We start from the raw sequence: 16031 nt of genomic DNA on the forward strand, positions 1-16031 counted from the left end.
GTGTGGCAGTTACCAAAAAGGAACCAGGAGACCCCCATTCTGGGGTAAATGTTTTTGGAATGGCGAACATCCTCTGTGTTCTTGTCACTAGGACACAGTCCTGACACCCAGAATGCAAGGAAGGAGATGTTTATTTTGGTTGATGGTCTGTGCAATCTGCTGGCTCCAAGGCAGGACCTCTGGCAGAGGAGAGCAGCTCACAGCATGGTGCACAGGAAGTGAAGAGGCTCCTGGGAGCAGCCTGCCAGGGTGAGACACCCTCCAGGCCACGCCCCATGCTGCAGCCTTGACCAGGCCCTGCCTCCTAATAGCAAGCCAACCACAGCTGTCTCAGTTCAGTCACCTCCAGAGCTCCGCCCAGGAGCGCTCCAGGCTGGGGGAGTGCTGTGGATGTAAATCGCAGCACTCCAGCACTGTGCCCACTGTGTCCAGCAGATGGAGCAGCTGTTCATGAGGATGACAGTAGCCAGGCAGCAGCATCTGAGCTCCCTGTGTGCCAGGAGCTTCCCGTGCGCTGCGCCAGGTGGAACTCCAGGAGGCCAGGGCCGCCATTCCTCAGGTCGGGGGAGGCCCTCAGTCTGAACCACTTGTCGGTGTTTCATACGGCTGCAGCAGCGTGCAGAGTGCCTGCTTCCCCGAATCCACGATGTCCAGCAGGGTGGGTGAGGATCCTGGTGAAGAACAGATAGCTTGGGCCACAGAGACTGAACTGAGTGGTGCACCAGGACAGTGGGGAGACCAGGAGTCCCACGGGTGTGAAGCACGTGTCCTCAAAAGCAGGGCCAACCCTCACCAAATTAAAATCAAATTTGCAATATATTTCTGAAAAGGAGGCTATTTGTGTTCTGCCCCCTGCTTCCTGCTTTTCTTATTCAAAGGTATTAGAAAAGAATATTGATAACCACCTCTTGATAGAGCGGGACATTGAGGGCAACATCTAATATGCAAGACCCCAGTAGCCTTCCAACATGGCAGGGTGCTTTACTGGAGAAACAGGCGTAGTGCACGATGGACAAATGTATAAGAATTTCCAAAGTCACCTTAACCCTGGTCACCCCCAGAACAGGACAAGGAAGTGAGCAGGGGGCGGATGCACCCTGGACGCCAAAGGGTTCAGACTGAGGCCTGGGGCGCGCCGCAGTGGCCCCTCAGGTCTGTGAAGAGGCCAGAGGTCGGTGGTGGAAGGTGGGAGTGCACACTGCAGGACTGATGGGCTTGCACCGGAAGTGAAGAGTCCTCCCCGGGAAGCAGGAGACGCCTTCCGAGCCGAAGGCAAAGACCAGACTGTTTGAAGAAACAGAAGCAGACCTGCCCTTCCCCATTTCCGCTTTACACCACGCAGGCAGCAAGCTGCCCTGGGTATGTCTTCTATGCTCTAGTGTGTGGGATTGCAGAGCTTGAGATTTAGTCCTCTTAATAAATTTCTCAGGTTGACACATATGGCAGGGCGCTGATGACCTCGCTTGTGGAGTGACATTAGCGGCAGTCTCCAACACGCGGGACCTGAGTCCAACCCCCATACGCATTGCCTCGCGTAATGCCCGCGCCAGTCCCCAGCTGTGGCCTCCTGCGCCACTCCCAGCCGTTCCCCGCTCTCAGCACGCACAGCCCTGTGCATGGCTGGGTGGCACAGCCTGCCCGGGCCCTCAGCGGTGTCTCAGGAGCCAGGGCTTAGGCACAAAGCTCTGCCACTAATGGCCAATGAGCTCTGTTTTCAGTGCAAACAGGAGCGCTGCCTGGAAGGAAAACACGGCTTATCGATGCACAGAGCTCCTCCTTCGCAGCCTCCCAACAGGTGAGCGGCTCCTGGAGGGTTCACTGCCCCTGAAAAGTAGGACACTGGCTTTCTTTCCTGCACGCTGCGTCTGCCAGGACCACCAGCAGCCAGGGCTGTGCAGGGACTGGGCCTGCAGAGCAAGCGGGACAATGGGGCCTTTCTCTCCGCGCTCTTGGGCAGATGTCTTTCTTTCCTTCTTTTCTTTCTCTTGTGGAGGTGGCTCATATCTATGACAAAACCGTCGGCAGACGCTGCGTGCTGGCAGAGCTGCTCTCGGAAGGCCTCGTGCGTAAGACAAAGGCATCTTTTACGTCGCGGGTCTCCCATCAATGAGTGCCCGACCCTCGCGCTTTCTTTGTTTAAAAGCAAAAAAAGACCCTACTTAAGCAAAAGTAAACCCCAGCCTGATCCTGTGCCAACAATATTAACCAACTCCTCTTCCGAGCCTTTCAAGTTAGCAGGGGGTAGCATGCTTGTGGTGCACGGAAAGAATGATACTTTAAGCGATTCCTTTTCATCCCTTTAACTTAATGAAAGATTAATGGCCTTGTTATTTTTGTTTCTGCTCCTTTTTTCCCTTTAATTTCCACCCCCCTCCCCCATTGAAATTGAAAATCTTTCCCGAGAATGGTTTTTCTGGATCAGTGGGTTTTGTGAATACCCAGCTACCCCTCTGCCACTGCCTGCAAACCCAGCCAACCCGCCAAGTGCAAGCAAGGCTTCCAGGTGCCTCTCAGGGTAAGCGCAGGTGGGCGCCCAGGAGGACTGGATGTGACCCCAGCGGGCCCCACCGGACAGGGGCTGTGATGTGGGCAGGGGCAGCTTGCTGTGCTGTGAGACCCACTGCACTGCCCTGGGAGGCGGGCAGGGGCTAGGCTTCGGGTTACAGTTAGGGGTGGGAGCTTGTGGGGAGGGGACACTTGAGTGTCCTGAGCATGGCATCCCACAGCTGGGAGGTGCCTCCTCTTGTTCCTGCCTCTGCCTAGGCTTGCCCTTGTCCTTCCTTGTGCTGTTTAATGGCATCTCCAGCCACTGATCGCCCTGCTGAAAATGGGTGCTCAAAGCCAATGCACCTGCCATGCCCAGCCCTTAGGCAACAACCCCCAGCACATGCCCTAAGGATGGCCACTTTCCCCAAGCTCGAGCCATCACCCTTTGTCCTGTATGGCCATTGCAACCTCAGCTCCCTCCTCCATCCTGCCGACTCTCACTGTGCACCCTGGAGATCTCTGAAGTTTGGATCACCCCACTCTCTGGTTCGAGATTGTGCAGTGCCCTCAGCATCTTGTGAGAAAGTCCGGGATTCCTACAGGGCCTGCCAATCCACTTAGGACAGACCCTGCACTGTATGGGCCCTCGCTTCCCCTGTGCGTCATTCTGGTCCCCACACCCCATTCTCCCCACATCTTCCACATCAGCCCCTGGCCTCTCAGGCCACAGAGTGCCCCCATGGATACATACCATCCCTCCTGCGTGTGTCACTTCTGTCCCTTCCCCCTCTTACTTGTCTCCTTAAGGATGGTCTAGCTCCTTCTAGGGCAATGTGAGTGCTAAGAAATGGTCACCAGGTATGGTGCCTACCAATGGGGTGGTGAAGACCAGCCTGCTGAGAGGTATGGCATCCTGGTATCTATGGAGGACAGTGGTGCCTGCATTCATGGTGGCACTGGTAACAAAAGGTACACTGTCCCAATCGGGGTATAACAGAGTCCCCAAGAGGACACCAGAAATGGCCTCAACTCTGAGAAAGTGAACCAGGGCCAGCGGATATCTGTGTGAACAGCCCATGGGGACACTGCAAGTGTGACCAAGGCCCCAAATTTGTGCAGTTGGACTCCATCATGCATTTAATTGGCAGGTGTCCAGTTCCTGATAATTTAGAGATTTACTGGATGAAGCCTGATGGAAGACTCTAGAGATTTGGAGTAGCGTCTACTTAGCCGTAGCTCTGCAGAGGTGGTAGGACATAGTGAGGCCTCATCGTGGAAGGCAGTGAGTCCGTCGTTTATGCCTAATTCCTGTGTCCATAAAGCCCGCAAAAGCTCCACTCCAGTGCCGACAGCCTGGGTTCACGCTGTCACTGTCCCAGGTGGGATGGCTCACAGTGCCCACCACCTGTGTGTTTTATTCTGCTCTGGTGCTTGTGGGGGTGGCTGTCTTGTCCACAGTCTGAAGTCCTGCTTAAGGACTGAAAATGAACCGTAACCCAGCACTCAGTAAGAACCTGCTGAATACTTGCTGGATTTAAGACCTGTGCAAAGAAAGAAGAACCTTTGAGACATCTTGTCAGCTGGCACCCAGACAGTGCCAGGCCACGGCTGCCTCTCTCCTCTCTGGACCCACATATCGACCGCAAAGTCTAATTTATATAAACAATTGATACTCAGAAGCATCCTAGCTTCACCCAGGTTCTAGCATCACCAGTAGTGCTAATGTTTTGGTCAGTTTTTTTGCTATTAAAAACCCAACCCCAGTGCAAACGTGTGCTCGGGAATTCTTGGGACCTGTGACTCTCCAGCTGGGGCTTTTCAGGCCATCCTGTGTCACACTGGGGCACCCACCACTCCCCGCAGGGGGACCACAGTCTGGAGGTGAGCACAGATTGCCCCAGGGACGCAGCTGGCGTCTTCCTTCCAGCCCAACAGTGGCCGTGTAACCTAAGTGCTTAAACCCTGTGCTTGGGAGGATTTAGTGAAGCTACACCCCAATGTGTGCTGTTAAATACATTTCCTTCTTTTAATAACTCGAGTTGATTTGAGATCGGGACTCACAGTCATCCAGTACTATGAAAATTAAGTGAAATTTTCTGCCATTACACCAAGCAGCCTGCTTAATAAATCAGTAATGAAAAAGAATAATTTATTATGGCTTGTGAGTTCTGACAGCTTTAAAAAGATGTCCTTCCTCTTCCCCCAAAGGGGGAAAGGAATTTTCTTTCTACCTTCAATGCGCTGGCATTGAGCATAATTTCTCTGTCTGTAGAACTTTACTGTTGAAGAAGAGAAGGGATTAGATTTTTACATCGCAACCTATTTTAAGCAATTATAATCCACAAGTAATCTTTCTCATCCGTTCCCCTGGGGTGAGAGGGATGGAAGAGACATTCTGGGGCCTCCGTTCTGATCAGCACTCGCATTCCTATTAGCTGAGCTGGCTGGAATTCTGGAGCGCAGGCCCGTTTATCTCCGAGGCTGGGGGAGCCACGTGGGCCTGCTTACGCGGACCTGCTTAGGCTTTGCCAGCTGGCGCCGCGAGCACCACAGTCCGAGGCGCCACTTTGGCCTTGATGTGCCGAATGGTGAAGGGACCTCTTGCTCCAAGTAAGCCAAACAGGAGTTAATCCAATGGTTTTTCCTCAACCCGCTTAAATTTTCGGTACTTCTCACTGGGCAGCAGCTGGGCATGCCAGTTAGCAAGACTGGCGATAGCTGCAGGAAGTTTTAAAAGCTAGTTGTTAAGCAGAGCACTGCTGACAAACTCTGTTACGTAAACATACAGTTGAATAAAGCGCCTGATGCACAAAGGTGGTTTTTACTCCGCGTTCATCACCGCCTGATTGTTTTGCTTCCTTTCTCAGGGCCTGTGCTCCGAAGTCGATTGTGTCTGGGTTTTGCAGGCAGGAAGCCCTAGCAGCACAGAGAGCACCTTCTCCGGGCTGCGAAGGCGCCGTGGGAACAGCTACGCCGTGGAAAGCGGCAGGTGGGGCGGGCCGGCCCTGGGCGCTGTGCTTTTACCTTGTGTTCTGCAGAAGTCAGTTCTGGCCACCACAGATCCCTGCTGTCTCAGGGCTCCCCTAGGCTTCTGGGAGCTTCTCTTCTGTGGAAAACATCACTCTGCTTCCCTTCGACCTTAACATTTAAAAGCACCACACTAATGCCTTTGTGTATTTTGGGGCCTGGGGAGAAAGGGCGTCAGCATACTTATCAAGCCCCCTTCCCCAAAGCGCTTTGCTGGTTTTAAAAAGCATTAGTCTCTATTTATTTCTTATCAGTAGCCTTAAAGCAGGCTTACAGTTTCTATTTCAAAGATGAAATAAGGATCAGAGCTGATAACCAATTTCTGGAAAGATGCCTTCCTGCTACCAAGGAAAGCCTGCCCTGTGTGTCAGTCTGAGCTCCCCACCCCCTGTGAGGAAATGCCTGGCATCACTGGCACGCTTGGCGAGGGGCTGCGTTTTGGCCCCGCTGGGAGCTTCCAGCCTGGGGCCTCAGCCCTGTCTCTTCGGGGCTGAGGTGAGACATGCAGTGGTGGGACTGTGCAGCCAGGCCGGCTGTCCTCCTCAGCCAGGAGCGGAGGCAGGGGCAGGGTGCTGCACCCTCCATCCCTGCAAGGCTGTGTCCCTGTCCAGCTACCTCAAGGCCCACCAGGGTCCGCCCAAGACAGGCTCCCTGCCTGCCAGTAGGCCGCCCCAGGGTCGACATGGAGCTGTGGGCACTCACTGCCCACACCACGGCAGCTGAAAGCTGCGGTGGTCTGTTTTTGAGCTCATCTTTTCTGCACTTTAAAATACCATAGCAGTTTCATTTCTTCCCCTTTCCTCCTCTTTCTATTTCTCTTAGTCAACCTGTTACCATCCTCATTGTAACCACCATTACCTTCACTGCCACCACCATCCCCACCGTCATCACCATGCCCAGTGTCAACTGCCGTCTCAGTGCACCCTGGGGGCGGGGCCGGCACAGGACTGTGGGATCAAACCCTGGCCACTGCGCTCTGCCCAAGCAGGAGCTTTAGCCCGCTGAGCTATGTGGCCGGCCAGTGATTATTAATTTCTTCGGCTCCAAGGAAATTGCGAATCCCTTGGGATGCAGTGCCTAGTTTCTGGGCCTGACATCTCCTGTGTGTGTGGCAGGCTGATGTCCCCATGGGGGGCCAATCTAGAGTCCATTTCTGCCCCCTCACTTGTAGCCTCCACTGAGCTGCCTGTGGTGCTCACTGGAGTTTCCCAAGTGGTCGGGGCCGAGTGGGCATTCGGCAAATGAGTATTAAATAAGTGAGTGAATCCAACACTTCCCACGTGCCTCTGACTGCCGTGAGACCTGCAGGCAGCAAGACGAGGTAAACGAGCTGGGAGAGTGGAGTGCTGCGCTGGGGGGGGTCCCAGCAGAGTGAGCTCGTGCCCTCTGCGGTCACCACCTGCCTCCAGAGTGGAGCACAAGGCGTCTTGCTCTGTTGGCACCACTGGGGCAGGCATGCCTCTCGGTGTGGGTTGCTCGCTCTTCAAGAGAAGGCTGTTGCTGCGCTGCACCTTCCTACATCATTTTCTGATCCTGCGTGTCTGATAACCACATTACAACCCCCGTGGGAGATGTTATTAAGGAGCTTAGAGTCAAATTCAGGTAGCTTTGATGACTGTATTAATCAGCGCATTCTGAGAACGGCCACCGTTGGTTCATCGGAGGGTGGGCAATGTGGGCAGCTCAAGATGCAGAAATAAAAGCTGACCGTCCCTGTCACTTTCGCGGAGAGGAGAGCTGGGCATCCTGGACCCGGGGCCAGTGCAGGGCCAGTGGAGGTGGTGGTTTGCTCGATCCTGCCCACTGGTGCCCCATGCTGGGACTTGGCCCAGCAGGAGTAAGTTGTCCGACACACTCTTTGACAACACTGTTCTGTCCCAGGAGCCCTGTCCTTCACAGCGACCCTTTTAAACTTCTCAACTAGTGAGTCCTTTCTCTCAGAGTCCTTTCTCCAGAAGATGAGGGCATGACCGATACTCTTCTGCCTGACTTGGGTCGAAGGTGGGCTGCATTCAGCTCTGTGTCCTCCGTGGAAATGCTAGCTCAAGACAGCCTGACTCTCCCAGGTGGGTGCTGTGGCCCTGGGAAGCCAGTCCTCCCCCTTGGGAGCAGCGCGTGTGTAATGGGGAGATGCTGGGGCTGAGCGATAGGCTGGCTCTCCAGCAGCTTCGGCGCTCTGAGGACTGTCATCTGCAGTTGTTGCCGCGGCCTTTGCCAGACGACTGTTCTGTCCATTTCCTGCAAATGTGCTTAGGGTTTAAAAATAAATCTCACGGTTTCTTTGTCCACGCATTTGTCATTGGATGTAGAGGCCACGTCTGAGGTTTGGCTATCATGGGCTGTGCTGCTGTCAGCAAGGGCACGTGGGTCGCCATGGGTCGCTGTGGTGTGATGCCTGTCACTCTCTGGGGAAGGCGCCGGGAAGGGGAAGCGCAGGATCATGACTGAGCTCTGCAGGGGACAAGCTTGAGCCACTCATAAGGAGAGAGGTGCGCTTTGGCTCCTAATGCAAGTCCCTGTGTCAGGCACAAAAGCTCAACACTGAATTCCCTTATATGAGAAACCACAAGGATAAGGACATTGAAGGACAAAATAAAAAGTAGACAATAGGAATCTGGGGCATGGATCTTTCACAGAAGGAAGTAGACAAAGAGACGGGTGGGGGAGGGAGGGCAGCGGGGGGGGGGGGGCGCAAGCGGGATGCAGGCGTGTTGGGAACTCGCACCAGCTCCCCACAGTGAGCAGAGCCATCAAATACAAAGCTTACCAAATCTCACCTCGAAGTCCTGCAGCATTCTAGCCATCTGGCCCTGCGCCTACTCCTGTGCGTGCTGGACCTTATTGTCCTTGCCTGAACACTGGGACTCACACAACAACTGACTTTCAGGGTGATTCTGAAAACTGAACCCCGTGTGTGCCGCTCTTAGAACCCATGTGACTGAAGCGACGTCCCGTCGGGGGTAGCCCACAGTACTGCATGCCAGCATCCTGGCTCGGCACCACTGGGGTCCTGGGATGCAATTTGGGGCCTTCTGGAGGAGGAAAAGGCTCTGTGACGCTGTTGGGAGAGTGGTGAAGCTGATCTGGGGCAAAGGCTGCAGACTGGTGCCTGGGGTAGGAAGATGCTCCTGAAAGGCTCCTCACGCCGGGGACGAGGGAGCGCCAGCGTGCGGGGCTCCCGGCTGCTGGGAGCTGCATCTGTGGACCCTGATAGAGGGTCTGCTAGCTTTCCTCTGAGGAGATAAGAGATGCTGGCAAGGCCCCCCGTGGAGCTGCTCTGTGAAACCGTTTTCACAGGGCATGAGCCCTAGGGGACGTGTCACGTGGGTCCTCCTGTCACTGGGTGGTGTGTTTGTGCAGTGACAGCTAGAAGCACAGTGGCAGTGGGGGGTCAGATTCTGCAGGAGGCTCTAGCCACCACTGCTACCCATGGCTCAGGGTCACCTTCCCTGCATGGCCAGGTTTGTGGATCCTGAGCCAGGGGCAGCCCTGTCTGCAGGAGTAGCTGCAAGGTGGCTGGGGCAGGAGCCAGAGCCTTGGCCCATCGCATGTGTCCCTGAGCAAGGGCCTGGTGACACCCTCCTCTGCCTTTCTGTGAGGTGGGGGTCTTTATTGCACAGGATGGGACGTCATGTCTGGGACTCGTTCGGAAAGAGGGATTTAATTTTGAGTCTGGAATTACATGGACTATGGATTAAGAGGGGCTGTAGGGCTGCGGCTGTGTCCTATAGGGAGGGGACAGTGGACACAAGAGAACTCAGAACAGCAGTGACGCTGGGGACAGAGATGAATGCCTTCAGGTGAGCGTGGTGCAGCAGACGGTCTCTCATTGTCCCTCAGGGGCTGGCCCAGCTGGCGCTGTGACCCTGGCTCTCTGCTGCCACATGAGAGTCCCCCACGAATGTCCATGGTTTGAAGTCACCAAGCTGTGACGTTTTATTTGTCCACTCTAGGAAACAGACGTAGCAATGCCCACAGGGCCCAGCAGAGAGAAACGTGTGACAGGCTGTGGGCTGGTGACAGAGCCCATGTGGTACAGGGGTCCTGATGGGAAGCTGGAGTGACCCCAGCCTCCTCCTCCTCCTGCACATGGGCCAGCAGAGCCCCACCTGCAAAGCAAAAGCCACTGTCCTGTTCCACTTCAGGGTGGGGACACACTGAGTGTCTGGGGGGGCTATGTGGTCTCCTTAAAGTAGGTGACAGCTTGCAGATGGCGCCTGCTCTGGGTGTGGGGGCCAGATGCTGTGCGGTGACCTGGCCACTCGAGCCAGGGACAGGGGACGGGGAGGGGCGGGGGCACTGCTGCTTGGGGCCTGGTGGTCCTGTCCTGCATGGGACAAGACCCTGCTTGCAGGGCAGGTACAGCTGCCTCCTCTGCCCCTCACGGAGGGAAGGGCTGCTCTAAGGTGGCCCTCGGCAGAGGCAAAGCTGGCCATAGGCGCCTGCACTCCCTGTTCAGGTGGGAAGATGTGCAGGGTTGTGATTGGGCTTTTTTTTTTTTTTTTTTTTTTTTTTTACCTTATTTCTGAAGCACTAAGAATTGGAGCCAGGGCCTTTGTACTCAGTGTATTTGTAATTTTGAAGCATGGTCTCACTAAGTTGCTAAGTTACCCAGGCTGGGCTTGAACTTGGGCTCTTCCTGCCTCAGCCTCCTGAAGTACTGGAATAATAGGCATATGCCACCACACCGCCTGCACAGCTGTGCCGAGTGCATGTGTCTGCCGCCCACACTTGAACCCAGCAGTGCACACCCCCAGGGTCTGGAGGGAGCTGTCCTGGCCCGCTCCTTGGTGACCCGTGGCATGTCCACCCCAGACGGGGCTGCGGTGGGGACTTTGCTTTCTACTCGGGTGCATCAAACGCAGCCGAAGTGCCACCTCCGATGGTTGGGAAGTCAGTGGCAGGTCCTGGTCGCGGGGCTGAGCTCCCGCTTCCTCACACGGCCCGTCTTGGCACCCATGGAAAGCTCCCAGAGGTGCAAGAGCCTTGTCACGGGCTTTCTGCGTGCTGAGCTCACAGAAACCACGTGTGGAGTCTCCTTCTTCCCATACCCTGAGAAGCCTTCTGCCACCGGAGTGGCCACGCTGTGTGCACGGATCCACTTGCAGATTACAACTTCATCCCTATGTTTGCTCATTTGCTATTCTCCAAAGGTTTTCACCAAAGGCCGCACCAGCCCTTGGCTTCCTCCAGACATTGCCAAGCGCCCACCCAACCCTGGAGCAAGCCCTGCCCTGCCCCCACAGGGCCCTGCACGCAGGGACACAGATGTCCCGGGTAGGGGTGACTAGCACATGTAGCACCACAGTGGATTTTCACCTGTGCCTGGGGCACTCAGATGCCTTGCTTCCAGCTGTCCTGAAGTGTTCCATGTCGTGTGTAGAGCTGTGCGCTCTACAATGCCTAGCTGTCACTTGGAGCCCAGGGTCACCGGCTATCTGGCCTGAAGAGCAGTGGGTGACTGTCCCCGCAGGCTCCAGTGCTGGAGGCTGGGCCCGGGCTGGTGCCTCGGGTCTCACAGAAGCTCCTGAGGTCCTGGGAGCCTGTCCCAGTCCTGCCTTTGCGTCCTGGCTGGTGATACAGGTGTGTGTCCCCCACAGGCTCCCGTCACTCTGAGTCAGTGTATTAGAGCCACAGCAGTGGGAGCACCACGGCCAGCCTGGAGCTCCGGGTCTGTGAGCCGAAACAAACTTTCTCTTTCTATTCCTGATGTGTGGGGTCTCTGGTGCTTTGTTTCAGAGCTCAGGCTGACGGAGAGTCCACCCTGCAGGTGCTGGGAGGCCATCCTCCCCGTGTCTTTTCTGTGTCCGCCTATGAGCGAGGTCTGCGCTGTCTCACAGGCCTGGCATTGTTCGCTTGGCACCCGCCTGACTGGACCTTTGCTGGGACCTGGGTTTCTCGGTCTCCGCCCAGCTGTGCGTGCCTCTGCAGACATGGCCTGCATGGAGACAAAGGTTCAGGCAGGCGAATCATGAAACGTGCCCGACTGTGAGGCTGATGAGAGCCCGGGCTCCTCGGCGGCTTGCGCACAGCGACTGCTGCTTTGCATCATCCAGTGTGGCGGGCACGGCCAGCACCGTCCCTGGACAGGTGGTGTCCGCCTCGGGCACAGTGCCTTCTGCTTGGAGTCCGGATGGAAACCACCTCCCTGTCGTGTTGCTTCTGCAGCTCCTGCCACTGTGCATTTCCAGGGGCCTCACGGGAGCTGCTGGTTTTCACCCAAGGCCGCACCAGCCCTTGGCTCCCTCTCCTGCAGCTCAAGCACCTCGGTCCTTCTTCCTCACCGTTGCTCTCTCTCCTTCCTGTGGGGAACTGAGTCTTTCTTGTGCTTTCCAGATGCTGAGATGCCAGATCTCGGCTCGGCCTTGCCCCCAGGGTGTGGGAGGCCTGGCTCTGTCCTGGTCACCCTCGCTGGAGAGAGGGGCAGCACAAGAAGAAGGAGCAAAGTGGGAGGCACTGGGGTCAGAGCCGGGGGCCACGTGTATCCTTCTCCTTGTAGAATCTCGCAAACATGTTACCGGCACAGGTAAGTGAAGGAGACAAAATGTTTAACGAACAATAAGTTGGGCTCCAAAGAGAGAGAAGAGGAAGATGAGTGAGCGTGCACAGGCACGCCCTCCAGTGCTGAGGGGACCGCAGCGCATTCCTCACCAACCCCACCACAATCCAGTTAATGATGAAAGCGTTCCAGAATGTGGGGGGAGACGTTTCGGATCTGTCTTAGGGGGCCTGAAAGGAAATCCCTACTCCAAAATATTTTCCAAATTAAAGTGTCTAACCATCAGCTCTGTCAACAAATGCCCTTTCCTTTTCCTGAGCTGGATGCTGGCTTCTTTTCAGTCGTGGAATTCGCAGCGCTGTGAAGGCCCGGGTGCCCCAGGCCCAGGGCCCTCAGGGCCAGCCCGCCTGCTCAAGGTCAGTCTTCCTGGAGTGCTAGGAGGCTCTCCCCAGCCCGGAGGTGCAGAGGGCATGCTGGGTGCCGGCTCCCAGTCCTCCCTACAGGGACAGGCACATCCTCCCAGGCCTGGCGGGCAGACCTCGCTCTTTCTGTGTGGCCACCCACTGTCCACAGAGGCCATGGTTCTGCCACAGGGGAGGCGGGGATCGCAACCAAACGCCCACGTGGCTCCCAGACTCCTGCAATACCGTGTCTCCGTGGAGAGGGGCTGGCACCCTGTCCCCTCCCCCGGGTGCTGCCGAGCTCCTGGGGCCCGCAGCCCTTGCATCCATGCCTGAAGCTGGGCCGAGCCCGCTTCCTCCCGTGCTGAGGTCCCAAGCACTCTGACCTTGACCTCACTCTCGTCCTGAGGGTTTCCCCTGGAGCTCTGGAGGCTGCTGCCCCTCCAGTCTCCAAGCGGACAGCTCTCAGGGCGCTAGGACACCTGCCTTCTACGGGCCTGGGCTCCTTCCTTCCTGGCTCTTCTGGCTGTGGGGTACTCTCCACCAAGCTCCTGGAGGGTGACACCCTCTCCCAGAGGCTGGGCTCCCACTCGGCCTCCTGTGGGGACAGCTCATTCCCCAGATGCTCCTCACAGGAGCCTCGTCTGCAGCCGCCTCAGTGTCACCTCCAATGTCATAAGTCTACAGTTGAGACTGTGGCCCTCAGCCCTGTGGCCTGTGCCGGACACCTGCCGGCCCCCGGGTGACCCCATCTCCTTCTCTACTTGACCGCAGGTCTCCGTTCCTTCCTGGGTCTCAATCTTCTGCCCCGACCATCGCAGAAGTCCTGTATTTATTTTTCTTTCAGGAATATGCACCAGAACCTTCAGCGGAAATTTGCAGGAAACATTCCGCATTCCCCACACACCACCCCTACTGAATCTGAATCGAAACCGGCGGGCTGCACTCACGCCTCTGCGGGCTTCTGCCCAGGAGAGGGCGGCGGCGCGGGTGGGCCCCTCGGCACTCAGCGGTGGCCCTGGTGAGTGTTCGTGGCATTTACCCACCCTTTCTTTATGCTTGCAGATCGTGTTTCTGTGTCTACTTCTAGTCCCAGAGCTGTTTGTATATTGATTTAAAGAAGGGCTTCTTCCCTTAGCAGAAGAAGCCGTTTCCAGCTCACGTGTGTATTGGATATCAGCCGCTTGCGCCCTGTGTGCCCGCGCTTGCTCCTGGCTGGGAGTTCGGGCCCCGACGAAGCACCTTCAGTAAATAAGCTGCCTGGAGCTCCGAGGTCCGTGCGGCGCGGTGGTTAGTGGTTCTCTGCTTGGAGGCTTTAGGCAGAATGGTTACTGGCACACACGTGCGTACTCGTACATGGCAAACGCGCACGCACACGGGCACGTGTGCAGACACATGCGCACACGGGCACACATCACATACCGCACATGCTAGTGTGCACGCACAGCAACGAATCACCCACGTACACGTGTGCACGCATGCGCCCCGCGCCCACACATGAGCGCATGCACACCATGTTCCTTCGCGACCTCAAATCCAACGGCTCTGCATCTTCCAGCCTGTGTGAGGCTCCTGTCTGAAATCTATGCGCGGTCGCCTGCTGTCAAACAAGTGCTTGGGTGTCACCTAGGGACCCGAGCAGGGGAGTCGCAGCGCCGTGGGGTCTGCGCCCGCGCCCAGGAGTGCTCGCCCATGCTGTCACAGCCCTGCCCACGCTGCCCCTACTGCCACTGCCCGGTGGGGTGACCGCCCTTCTTCCGGGGGCTGCTTCCTGCTGTCTCCCAGCCAGCCGAGCTGGAGCGTGGAGGGCCGGAGCTGCCCATTTCGATTCTCATTCTGCAGCTTGAACCAGCCGACTCCAGCTCCCTTTCTCCCTGTTCCGCGGCTCACTTAGAGGAAGCCAGGGCTGCCCGTGGGGTCCCTGAGATGGAATCCCCTGGAAGCAGGGTTAGGGAGCCCTGGGCTTCCCATGCCGGATCCTGTGTGGGCTACACGTCCCGAGGGGTGGCATGTGGCCACAGGGCCCCCACTGGGCTCAAGGTCAAGACGTTTTCCAGCAGGGCGCCCTCATGCCTGGCCAGGAAGGGAAGCGTGGGGTGCCACGTGGGCTCCTGTTCTGTCAGTGCTGTGGATCCCAGGGCTATGGACTGTACGTGTATTACTTCCAAGTAGCAAATTGATGGTGGTATTGTTCTGCTCTTTTTCTTTTTTTCTTTATGTACAGTGCTGGGAATTGAGCCAGGGCTTCCCCCTGAGCTACATACTCCACATACACATACACTCCTTTTAAACTTTATTTTGAGACAGGGTCTAAGTTGCTAAATTGCACAATCAGGGCTTGAGCTTTCCATCCTCCTGCCTCAGCCCTCCCATGCACCAGGGTCAGGGGTGGACCACCTCTGCTGGCTCCTCCCACTTGCTGTGTTAACTGGGATAATTTCACAAGCCCCTCTGAGGCTTCCTTCTTGTTCAGTGGGCACGTGGCATGTGCAGGCTCTGTGGCCCACGCAGCCTCCCCCTCATGGTCTAACATGAACGCGAGGTCAGCATGCCTAGGAGGCCTGCCGCCTCAGCAGCAGGAGGTGAACTCGCATCCCCGCTGTCCAGTGTGACCTCATGCCCTGTGGCTGTCACTCCCCACAGTCAGTTCTTCTGTCTTGGGCTCCCTGTGGCTGGGTGGGAGGTGACCAGGTGGTTCCTGCTGGACAGAGTGGCCAGGTGTTCCGGACACATTTCTTTTCTTGGCTCAGTTCTGGAGCCAGATGTGAGCTGGAAAGGAAGAAAGGGAGGGAGGGAGGGAGAAAGGAGAAAGAAAGAAGAGAGCAAGGAAGATGGGAGGAAATCCTGCTGTCTGTTTGGTCACTTTGTCAGTGGCCTGGTGACGCGATCCCAAGCTGAGGGCCACCCATTTCCCTTGGTTTGAAATAGAGAACTCTGGGCCTTTTCAGGGGCTGAGCTAAAAAATGAGTTTCACACCTAGATCTGTAAAGAAAAAGTACCTCATGGGTTCACGTGGGTTTTCCACGTCAACCTCGAGCTGTCTCTCATGCACAGCCTGAGTCCCTTGTCCTGCACACTAAGGACCTGGGTCTCGGGGACACAAAGTGGATAGTGAGTAGGACCCAAGTGGCCCTGGGGCCCACACAGATCCTATACTTGTTTGTGGCTTCTCCTCCAAGGGACACATGACACTGTCCTGGGCAATGAGCTGAATGAAAACGTTAAGCTTTTGCCTGGGATTTCCCACCATCTTTTCGCTGTGTGACAGTTGTTCTGTGTCGAGGGGCACTGCACACCATCCGCGCGGGCGTCCAGCCGAGTCCTGGTGGCTGTGGCTGTCTGAGGCCAGCAACGTCCTGTGCGGACCCTGGGAGGCCTGCCACACTGTGCCTGAGGGCGCATGGGCTCGGTTCCTGGGTGGCAGTTTTGTTCCCATGATTCGGTCTTGCTGGTCTTTTCATTTTTAAATTCGTATTTATATTAGTACATGTTTGCTCGACAACTAAAACTAGAAATTCCATTCGACCCAGCCATTCCACTTCTAGGAATGTTCTGGCAAGAGCTGGAGACACCCCACCTCAGCGGCGCCTGCCTTCCCCTGTCCACGGCAGCATGGC

The sequence above is a fragment of the Octodon degus genome, unplaced genomic scaffold (genome assembly GCF_000260255.1).
Source record: "Octodon degus isolate 3935 unplaced genomic scaffold, OctDeg1.0 scaffold00076, whole genome shotgun sequence".
NCBI lineage: Eukaryota > Metazoa > Chordata > Mammalia > Rodentia > Octodontidae > Octodon > Octodon degus.